The following is a 10,190-nucleotide window of genomic DNA, read 5'->3' on the forward strand; positions in this document are numbered from 1 at the left end:
TATGCCCAGGAGTGGGATTACTGGGTCATATGGCAATTCTGTTTTTAGTGTTTTGAGGAACCTCCATACTGTTTTCCATAGTAGCTGCACCAACTTACATTCCCACCAACAGTGTTGGAGATTTCCCTTTTCTATAAAATTTAAATAAATGGAAAGAAAGTCCATGTTCATGGATTGGAAGATGTAGCATAATTAAGATGTTAATAGTTCTAAAACTGACTTATAGATTTAATAAAACCCCAATCAAATATCTCAGTGGGCATTGAAAAATATAAGTAGACAACTGATTCTAAAATTTATATGAAAGTATAAACTACCTAGAATAACTAAACAATTTTTGAGTGAGCAAAATTGGATAGCTTTTGAGTGAGAAAAAAGAATAAAGTTGGAGAACTCATTCTATCTGATTTAAAGATTAACTATAAAAGTCATTGTAATCAAGATAGTCTAATTGGTGTAGGGATAGACATATAAATCAGAGAGTCCAGAAATAGACCTATACATACATTCAAGTGATTTTTGACAAATGTGCTAATGTAATTCAATAATGGAAAGAAAAATGTTTTTTCAACAAGTGCTAAAGCTATTGAATATCCATATGTGAAAATAGTAAAGTCCACCCTAACCTCAAACCATATAAAATTTTTGATGCAGGTTAGATGATAGTCCTAAAGGTAAGAGCTAAAACTATAAACTTCTAAAAGAAAACATAGAAGGAAATATTTATGACCATTTATTAGTCAAAGACTTCTAAGGCAGAACACAAAAGGCATGAAGAAAAAAATCGATAAATTGAAATCCATTACATTTAAAAATTCATGTATTTGATGAGTCATCTATTTTCTCTCAGCTCCAAACCCACTCTTCTAGTCCAGGCTTGGTAATAATGGAGCTGCAACTGGTAAGCATTTCTTTGCCAGTTAGTGTGATGCTAGGCTCAGTAGAGGGCACTGGAGTAACGTTGCAAGATGATAGCAACAAGAACTTTTTGGGGTGATGGAAATGCTGTGTACTAATATGGTAGTCCCGCATCACATGTAGCTGCTTAAATTAAGATTTAAATGAATTAAAATTAAAGTTAATAATTCAGTTCCTCAGTCCCCAAGCCACATTTCAAGTGCCCAATAGCCAATGTGGTCAATGGCTACAATATTGGGCAGTTACAGAACATTTTCACCAGCACCAAAAATTCTACTGGATAGCACTTCTCTATATCTTCATTGTGTTGAATGTTACACTGCTGTATATATTTATCAAAACTCATCAAATCGTACACTCAGAATTAATGAGTTTTGTTGTATATAAGTTACACTTCAATAAAAATTACTCTTTGATTGAAAAGGTGTTAATGGGCTAGTCTAGGGTTTTAGTCATTTTTATCACTGAAATTGCACCATTAATTAAAAGTCTTGCAAAGCTTAATGTTGTCTCCCACCTTTTTGTTTGTTTGTTTGTTTTTTGAGCCAGGGTCAAGCAGTGCTGCAGTGCTTTACAGTCTTGTGTTAATATTTATTCTGAATTTCCATTTTAAACCAGATTTTCAATTCTTATCTTGCTTTAGAAAGTTAAAAACATATCCTTTGGAGATTTAAACAATTTTGTAATCATTTTTCAATGCTATTCATAAAGTTTAATATCCTAAGAGAACTGCCAACAATTTAAATGTTTTTCTAAGATGGTTTAAGCAGTTATTAAAAAATTATTTGGTCCATGAAATAAAATATTCCTCTCTAGTTCAACTCCCAGATGCTAGATGATTGCCTTTCCCAGAAAAATGAATAGCTTTTGAGTGAGAAAAAACGGGGAGATGATTCCATAGAAAGGCAGAAACTGTGTAGGTTTTGTTCAACAAATTTCATCTTGAGCACCTGAACAGAACCTGACAGTCAGTAAACTTCTGGTGAATGACTGACTGAGTGAATGAATGAATTCAGGTACTGGGGGAAGTCTGTGATTAGTTATGGATTTTGAAACATATACCACCAGCAAAGAACAGAAGAGAACTGGGGAAATGCATAGCTATTGTTTTTTAACTAAACACTCCCCCCAAAATTTCTTTTGACTGAGTACCTGGGAAAATTTCCTAATATCTTCTTTCAAAAAAATTTATTTATTTATTAATTTGGTTGCGCTGGGTCTTAGTTGCAGCAGGCAGGCTCCTTAGTTGCGGCTCACCGGCTTCTTAGTTGTGGCTTGCCAGCTCCTTAGTTGCAGCTCAAGGGCTCCTTAGTTGTGGCTCACTGACTCCTTAGTTGCAGCATGCAAACTCTTAGTTGCAGCATGCATGTGAGATCTAGTTTCCTGACAAGAGATCAAACCCAGGCCCCCTGCATTGGGAGTGTGGAGTCTTAACCACTAAGCCACCAGGCAAGTCCCACAATTTCCTAATTTCAAAATCCATTTCCTATAACAAAGGACAAGCCGGAAGACTCATTCTAGGCATTTAAAATAGCAAATACTGAGCTTCTGTGTGTCTATGTAGTTTAAATATTTGAAACAGACAACTGAACTACTACCTCCAGGACTTCTATCCAGCTACCTGCAAAGCCACTCCCCTTGCTATCCCCTAGACACCTCAGTGTCAGTGTGCTTCAATCCAAATGCTTCCTCTTTGCTTAACTCCCTCTCCTGGTCTAATTTTTGCATCTTAGTAACAAGAACTGCTACTTTACCCAGTCACCCCTGCTAGAAACCAGGAAGTTACTAGAAGAAGAGGAATATTCTCTCTTTCGACTTTCCAGAGCCAATCAGTTGCCAACTCTTGCTAATACATTTTAAACTGGACTGTCTCTAGTTGTGTCCAGAAGCATCACTGAGGGTGGGTGAACACTAGAAGGACAGACGGGAAAGTTGGAATTGATGGTAGCTGGGAAGCGGAGGCTCCCTTAGGGCACATTCTCAAAAAGTGGTCCCCCCTTTTTTCTGCAACAGTTGTTAAAATTATGATGAAAAATTCTTAGAAGAAACAATGTGAAGTAAAGACTCTGATATAGAGAAAGTAGTTGGAGCAATAGTGCCATTTTAACTTCTTACCTTTTCTAAGCAGCCAGTGACAGAGAGAGGTTCATCCTTTGTTAGAATACTTTGTCTCTAGTCCCACTTCTATTTAATTCTTTTCACATCTTGATGTCAGTGTCCTCCTAAAACTAAAATTTTTATTTCTTCCCTTTTTAAAAACCTTTACCGGTACTCCTTGATACCCAGTAGGATGGCTAGAATAAAAAAGACCAATAATAGCAAGTGTTGACAAGGATGTGGAAAAGTTGGAACTCTCATACACCACTCGTAGGATTGTAAAATGGTGCATCCACTTTGGAAAGTAGTCTGGCAGTTCCTTGAGTGATTAAATATGAGTTACCATATGACCCAGCAATCTCACTCCAGGGTATACACTCAAGAGAAATGAAAACTTATGTCCACAAAGAAACTTGTACATAAATACCTGTGGCAGCATTATTCATAATAGCCAAAAGGTAGAAACAACCCAAATGTCCATCAAAGGATGAATGGATAAATAAAATATGGTAAATCCATACAATAGAATATTATTTAGGCATAGAAAGGTATGAAATACTTGCTACATACTACAATACAGGTGAACTCTGAAAATATTATGCTAAGTGAAAAAAGCCAGTCACAAAAGACCACATATTATATGATTCCATTCCTATGAAGTGTCCAGAACAGGTAAGTCTATAGAGACATAAAGTAGATTAGTGGTTTCTTAGGGCTAGCAGAGGGCATGGGGTATGGGGATTGATAGCTAAAAGTTGTGGGTTTCTTTTTGAGGTAATGAAAATATTCTAAAATTGTGGTGATAGTTGCACACATTTGTGAATATACTAAAAACCAATGAATTGTACATTTAAATGGGTGAATCATATGGTATGTGAATTGTATCTCAGTAAAGCTGTTAGAATAAATAAAAATTTTAAAACCTTTAGTGATCTACATAGTAAAGCCCAATCTCATCTCACCCATTCTGCATTCTGTGCAAGGCTGGCTTCATGGCCGCATGCTTAGCAGTATGCCATCACTGGGCTCCACAATTATATAACCAGTCCTGACTCAGTGTTTCGTCCCCATACTGTCTCTGGATGTTCCAGACTGCTCCGTGAGTCCAGTTAACTCTTGTTCATGCTGTTTCCTTTGCTCAGAATGTCTTTCCCAATTGCCCCTTCTTCTGAGTTCTGCCAGGGAAACACCTACTTATCTTCCAGGTTTGTTCACTGGTCACCTCCATTTTAAAACGTTTACCCAACTTTCCCAGGCTGAATTGACCACTCTGGCTTTTGTGGTCCGTTATACAAACTTCTATCACAGCATCTCTGGAGCTTGTTTGCTCATGTGTTTCTTTCTCCCTATTTAGACTGTGAGCTTTTCACTGACAAAGATATTGCCACTGTGGTTTTCTTCTGCATCTTTTCACTGCTTGATTCTGTTTGACATCTGCTGGCTCATCCCTGCCACATACTGAAATTGAAGCTTAAGAAGAAAGATCAGACAGTTCTGTATTGGTTTACCTCACACCCTGCCCCTGCTGCTCTGTGGTCCTATGTGTTCTGATGATTGCAGAGGGCCTCCTTCCAGATTATCTGTCCAAATGCTGAATCTGAATCTGAACTCTGACCCAGGCCAGCAAGCGTTTGGCTATGCTGTACACGCTGGCTGGTGTCTGTTGAACAGACACCTCTGGAAGTTGACTGCAGAACTTGTACTGGACTGTGAACTTTGCCAGGCCTCTCCAGTTCAGCTATCAACTCTGCTTTGATTTAAGACTGATGGGACCAAGATCCATAACCTGAGCACTGCCCAAGCTGTCCCAACCCAGGTCCTGGTTCTGTGTTCTTAGTCAGGGTTATCCCATGTTAGCTGTGGCTTGGCACAGTTTCCTCTAATCCTAACCGCACCCTCTCTTATCAGCACAGTTTTCTCTGACCCTTTCTGTCTTTTTAAAAAAAATAATACCCTTTTAGAATCTTTTTAAAAATTGAAGTATAGTTGATTTAAAATGTTGTGTTAATTTCTGCTGTACAGCTAAGTGATTCAGTGATACTTATATATACATTCTTTTTGTATGTTCTTTTCCATTATGGTTTATCACAGGATATTGAATACATTTCCCTGTGCTATACATTAGGACCTTGTTGTTTATCCATCCTATATATAACAGTGTGCATTTGCTAACCCCAAATTCCCACTCCATCCCTCCTCCTCCCCCTTGGGAACCACAAGTCTGTTCTCTATGTCTGCAAATCTGTTTCTGTTTCATAGATAAGTTCATTTCTGTCATATTTTAGATTCCACATGTAAGTGATATCATATGGTATTTGTCTCTTTCTGACTTACTTCAGTTAGTATGAAAATCTCTAATTCCATCCATGTTGCTGCAAATGACATTACTTCATTCTTTTTTTATGGCTGAGTAATATTCCATTGTATATATGTACTGCATCTTCTTTATCCATTCATCTATCAGTGGACATGTAGGTTGTTTCCATGTCTTGGCTATTGTGAATAGTGCTGCTATGAACATAGGGGTACATGTATCTTTTTGAGTTATAGTTTTGTCTGGATACGTGTCCTGCAGTGCGATGGCTGGATCATATGGTAATTCTAATTTTAGCTTTTTGACGAACCTCCATACTGTTTTCCATAGTGGCTGTACATTCCCATCAACAGTGTAGGAAGGTTCCTTTTTCTCCACACCCTCTCCAGCATTTATTATTTGTAAACTTTTTAATGATGGCCATTCTGACTGGTGTGAGGTAATACTTCATTGTAGTTTTGATTTGCATTTCTCTAATAATGAGCAATGTTGAGCATCTTTGCATGTGTCTGTTGGCCATCTGTATGTCTTCTTTAGAGAAATGTCTATTTAGTTCTTAGTTCCCATTTTTTGATTGGGTTGTTTGTTTTTTTTGTTGTTGTATGAACTGTTTGTATATTTTGGAAGTTAAGCCCTTGTCAGTTGCATCATTTGCAAATATTTTCTCCCATTCCATAGGTTGTCTTTTCATATTGTTTATGGTTTCCTTTGCTGTGCAAAAGCTTGTAAGTTTAATTATGTCCCATTTGTTTATTTTTGCTTTTATTTCTATTGCCTTGGGAGACTGACCTAAGAAAACATTAGTACAATTTATGTCAGAGAATGTTTTTCCTATGTTCTTTTCCAGGAGTTTTATGGTTTCATGTCTTATATTTAAGTCTCTAAGCTATTTTGAGTTTATTTTTGTGTATGGTGTAAGAGTGTGTTCTAACTTCATTGATTTACATGCAGCTGTCCAACTTTCCCAACATCCCTTGCTGAAGAGACTGTCTTCTTCCCATTGTATATTCTTGCCTCCTTTGTCAAAGATTAATTGGCCATAGGTGTGTACATTTATTTCTGCACTCTCTATTCTGTTCCATTGATCCAGATGTCTGTTTTTATGTCAATACCACACTCCTTTGATTACTGTAGCTTTGTAGTATTGTCTGAAGTCTGTGAGGGTTATGCCTCCTGCTTTGTTCATTTTCTCAGGATTGCTTTGGCAATTGTGTGACCCCTTCTCTTTCTCTGCCTGCCCACAGCATCCTGTGTTTGCAGCAGGTGCTTATGACTGCACCTAATGGACTATCCTGTAATCATTGTCTGTCTGCCTGTTTCCCTCTCCCACTAGATCTAGGCTAGAGCTTGTCAACAATTTTTTCTACTTTGACACGTGATAGTGATTTTCATTTGCTGGCACACCTCCATGGATTTATCCAGATGAATCGTAACTCTATCCCTTCTATTCCTACTCAAAAATGTGTATCATGATGCCAGTAAATGAGTACAAAGTTATTATAAGGATAACCAAATCCATTCTAATCTTTTAAAGTAAATATTTCACCAACTTCAGTACTTTGTTATTAATAGCAAATCACTTGTGCTAGCCCTCTTGGGTGGCTGCATTACACCAATGTTTTATGAGGGCCTCTATGCAGAATCATGGGTTCCCAAGAGCTGGAGCTACATCACATCTGTCTCTGCAAATCCAGTGTCTAGCACATTTTCTGACAGTAGCAGGTGCTTAGTATGTGGTTGTTTAATTGGTCGCTGATGATGAATTACAAAATAATATTAATTTTTTTACAATTCCCCGGGTTTTCATAAAAACAAAAAGGAGACCGAGGGTAACTATCTCCAGATATGTCCAGCTGTCTAATGGAGGCAGCGTCTAAGGCCAGAGTTCTTTAGAATTGGGTTTCCTTTCACAATAAGGCCATGAAAAAGCTTACTGTTCAGGAGAAGTAATATACAATGTAGTTAATGAGCCAGTCCACTCCTGGAATATTGTTAATTTTACACACGGGTGAGTGGTTTCCAGTCTGTAACTATGGATCTCTTTTGGGTATCCATATGGAATCCACTACGTGAATCCATAAATCTATTTCATATTCTTTTGGTCAGATGCTTACATAATAATACTTTTAGGGTATTATTACTCCAAGGAGCTCACAATCACAAGTAGCACAGTAGAAATAGCTTCTGTCTTAGAGAACATGATTCTAATACTGTGTTCACTAGTATCAAAAGTGTGACTTTAGCCAAGTCACTTTGCTATGCTGAGGCTTTAAAATGGGAGTTAAATGAATAGTCTCTAATCTCCTCACTCACTCTAAAGTTCCTGAGTCTAACAAGTATTGAAAGACTTTAGAAAGTACATGGACAGATCGTCACCCTACAAAATGAGAATAAAAAATTGTAAAGGTTAGTCAAAATATTTATGTAGCCTTCCAAGGAGGAAAGATTTGTGCCTTAGCCCCCAAGTCACAGGAGACAATGGGCTACCTTGTCCATTTCTATACAGAATGGGTACCTAGCCAGGGATGGGGAAAAACAAAGTAATCATGCAAGGGTTCCAGATTTGCCACATGGGTGGTACACATGGATTGTGTCTTGGAGTGGCTCCATAATTAGAGCCAGACAAGATCCTTTGGGGAGTGTAGTAGGGTTTGGATTGTGGTTTAGACAAAGCATTGTTTCTTCTGGCATTTAGGATTCACCAGCCTATAGTTGTCCTCACTAGTCTGTGAGATTTGTGAGAGGGCAGCCTGTCTAACTTGAAAGAGTGATGTGATAGGAACTGGAGTCTAAGGCAAAGATGAGCCTTTGAAGGCAGAGAGACACACCTTCCACTGTAACAGGAAGAAGGATGGAGAAACAGGTATTGACACAGGTGGTTTCACATATGGAGGTGAGAATGTGAGGGTGTTCCCATCTAATAATGTCTGTTTCCTCAAAAAGTCAACAGTCAAGGTCATCAACTGAGAATGAAAAGGGAAGGGGGTGTAGGAGGTTTTTTGAGAGGGAAAGGGTATGAAATAATTGTCTGAGAGAGTGGGAAAGTGAGCTTACTAGGGAAACACTGTAGACTTTCCAGGATGTGTTGCATGCCCATTTGAGATATGTATTCATGAATTTAAGTGATGTGCTCTAGCATCACCAAGATACAGGAAAAAAGGCTATTCAGGTTCAACCAGGGTTTTGTTAGGATTGTACACTCAAAGGTGAAAGCATAAAGGGAGTGGTAGTCTTGATGATTACCAAAATAGATAGCTGAAGACAGAACAAGGGTATGTTAGCAATAGATAGAAGGGTCATTGAAATTGTAGCAGTGGAGGAGGTTGTTAAGAGAGTAAGTGAGCTCAAAGAAACAGAAGGTGGGAGCTAGAAATGGGATGTTTGAGACAGATTATGGGAATGGCTGGCTGAGATGCTGTGGAAGAAAAAGTCTCTGGAATTGATTGGGTTGAGAAATTGAGACACTGAGGTGTATGATGGGTCATCTGTATGGATGTCATCATCACTAAGAATGATGACAGAAGTCGGAGTGACAAGGAAGACTCTGGTCTAGGATCTAGGAGCGAATCCTGTCAAAGAAGGAGCTGGGTAACTAGGAGATAAGAATATGATAGCATTGAGGAGGTAGAGCAGCTAGTATAGTGGGCTGGCATGAGCTTCAAATTCATAGAAGGAAGGGGGAAATGATTTGATGTTGCAATGGAAAGCATGGAGGATAATCTACCTTCTAACCTTTTTGTATGTGCAATGTGAGAGGGGAAAAAAATCACCTCTACTTGAGAAGATAACAGAAAAAGCAATGTCGTTAGGAGGTAACCTCGTTTCATTTAATGCGAAGAGAAGGGAATATTCAGAGAAGACATTGAAGATACAGTTTACAGTTTACTGATGAGGAATTTTAGAGAATTCAAGAGCAACATTTGGAAGGGAAGGTAGGGTGGTGTGCTGGGTCAGATGCAGGGATGTATTGGGCAGAGTGGGGGAAATTGATGACAGTGGAAGAGTGTGGACTTCTAAAAGGGCAGGGATAGAATCGTAGATGTGAAGTCTCTACCCCGAGAGGGCCAAAGGGTCTCAATACTTATCTCAGTGGTAAGATATCTTAGGAACCTTACCTTTCTGTACTTGCTATGCTGAATTGTGGAGGCTTTTAGGTAAGAGTAGGAGTAAAGCAAATCTCTGGGGCATGAACTTATTTTCAAGTTATAATTATGAACTTGTGGTTCAGTAGAACTTGTTTAATAAATATACTGGTAGAAACCATTAGAACTCAGAAAATGATAAGGTATTGGCAGTAGGAGACTATCTAATAACATACAATATCACTGGTTGATAAGTGAAAAATCATTGTTTCTTTTTCTCCACCATAAGTTCTTCACCTGGTCCAGATTTTGGGGAGGGAGAATCTATAACTTTCACTAAATTGTCAAAGCAGTCTTTGGAACTCCAAAAGATTACCAACCACTGGTCTACATGATCAATCAAACATTGAGTGAGTTTCTTTTTCTCTGAATTAATTGAAATTCAGACTGGATTTACCAAGCTTTTTCTTATCACTTGGGCACAAATGTTAACCTTTAGTTTACATAATCGAGTTCTCTGTGAACTCTTGTTGGAGTATAATGAGAAATACTATGCAGAGGAACCTTAGTAATTTCCCATAATTCCTAAGAGAGCCTTTTCAATGTACTGCACTTCATAAATCAATGAGCAAATAAACAAAGAGACATGGTTAACAGACAAGGGCATGTTGTCCCTATGAATATGCTTGACTGCATAATAAAAAAGCCTCCATGAACTACTTGGGATGTACATTAATGGTTTGAATAGTACTCTGCACAAAAACAAATACCTCATTAAC

Source organism: Mesoplodon densirostris, chromosome 9 (genome assembly GCF_025265405.1).
Source record: "Mesoplodon densirostris isolate mMesDen1 chromosome 9, mMesDen1 primary haplotype, whole genome shotgun sequence".
Taxonomy (NCBI): Eukaryota; Metazoa; Chordata; class Mammalia; order Artiodactyla; family Ziphiidae; genus Mesoplodon; species Mesoplodon densirostris.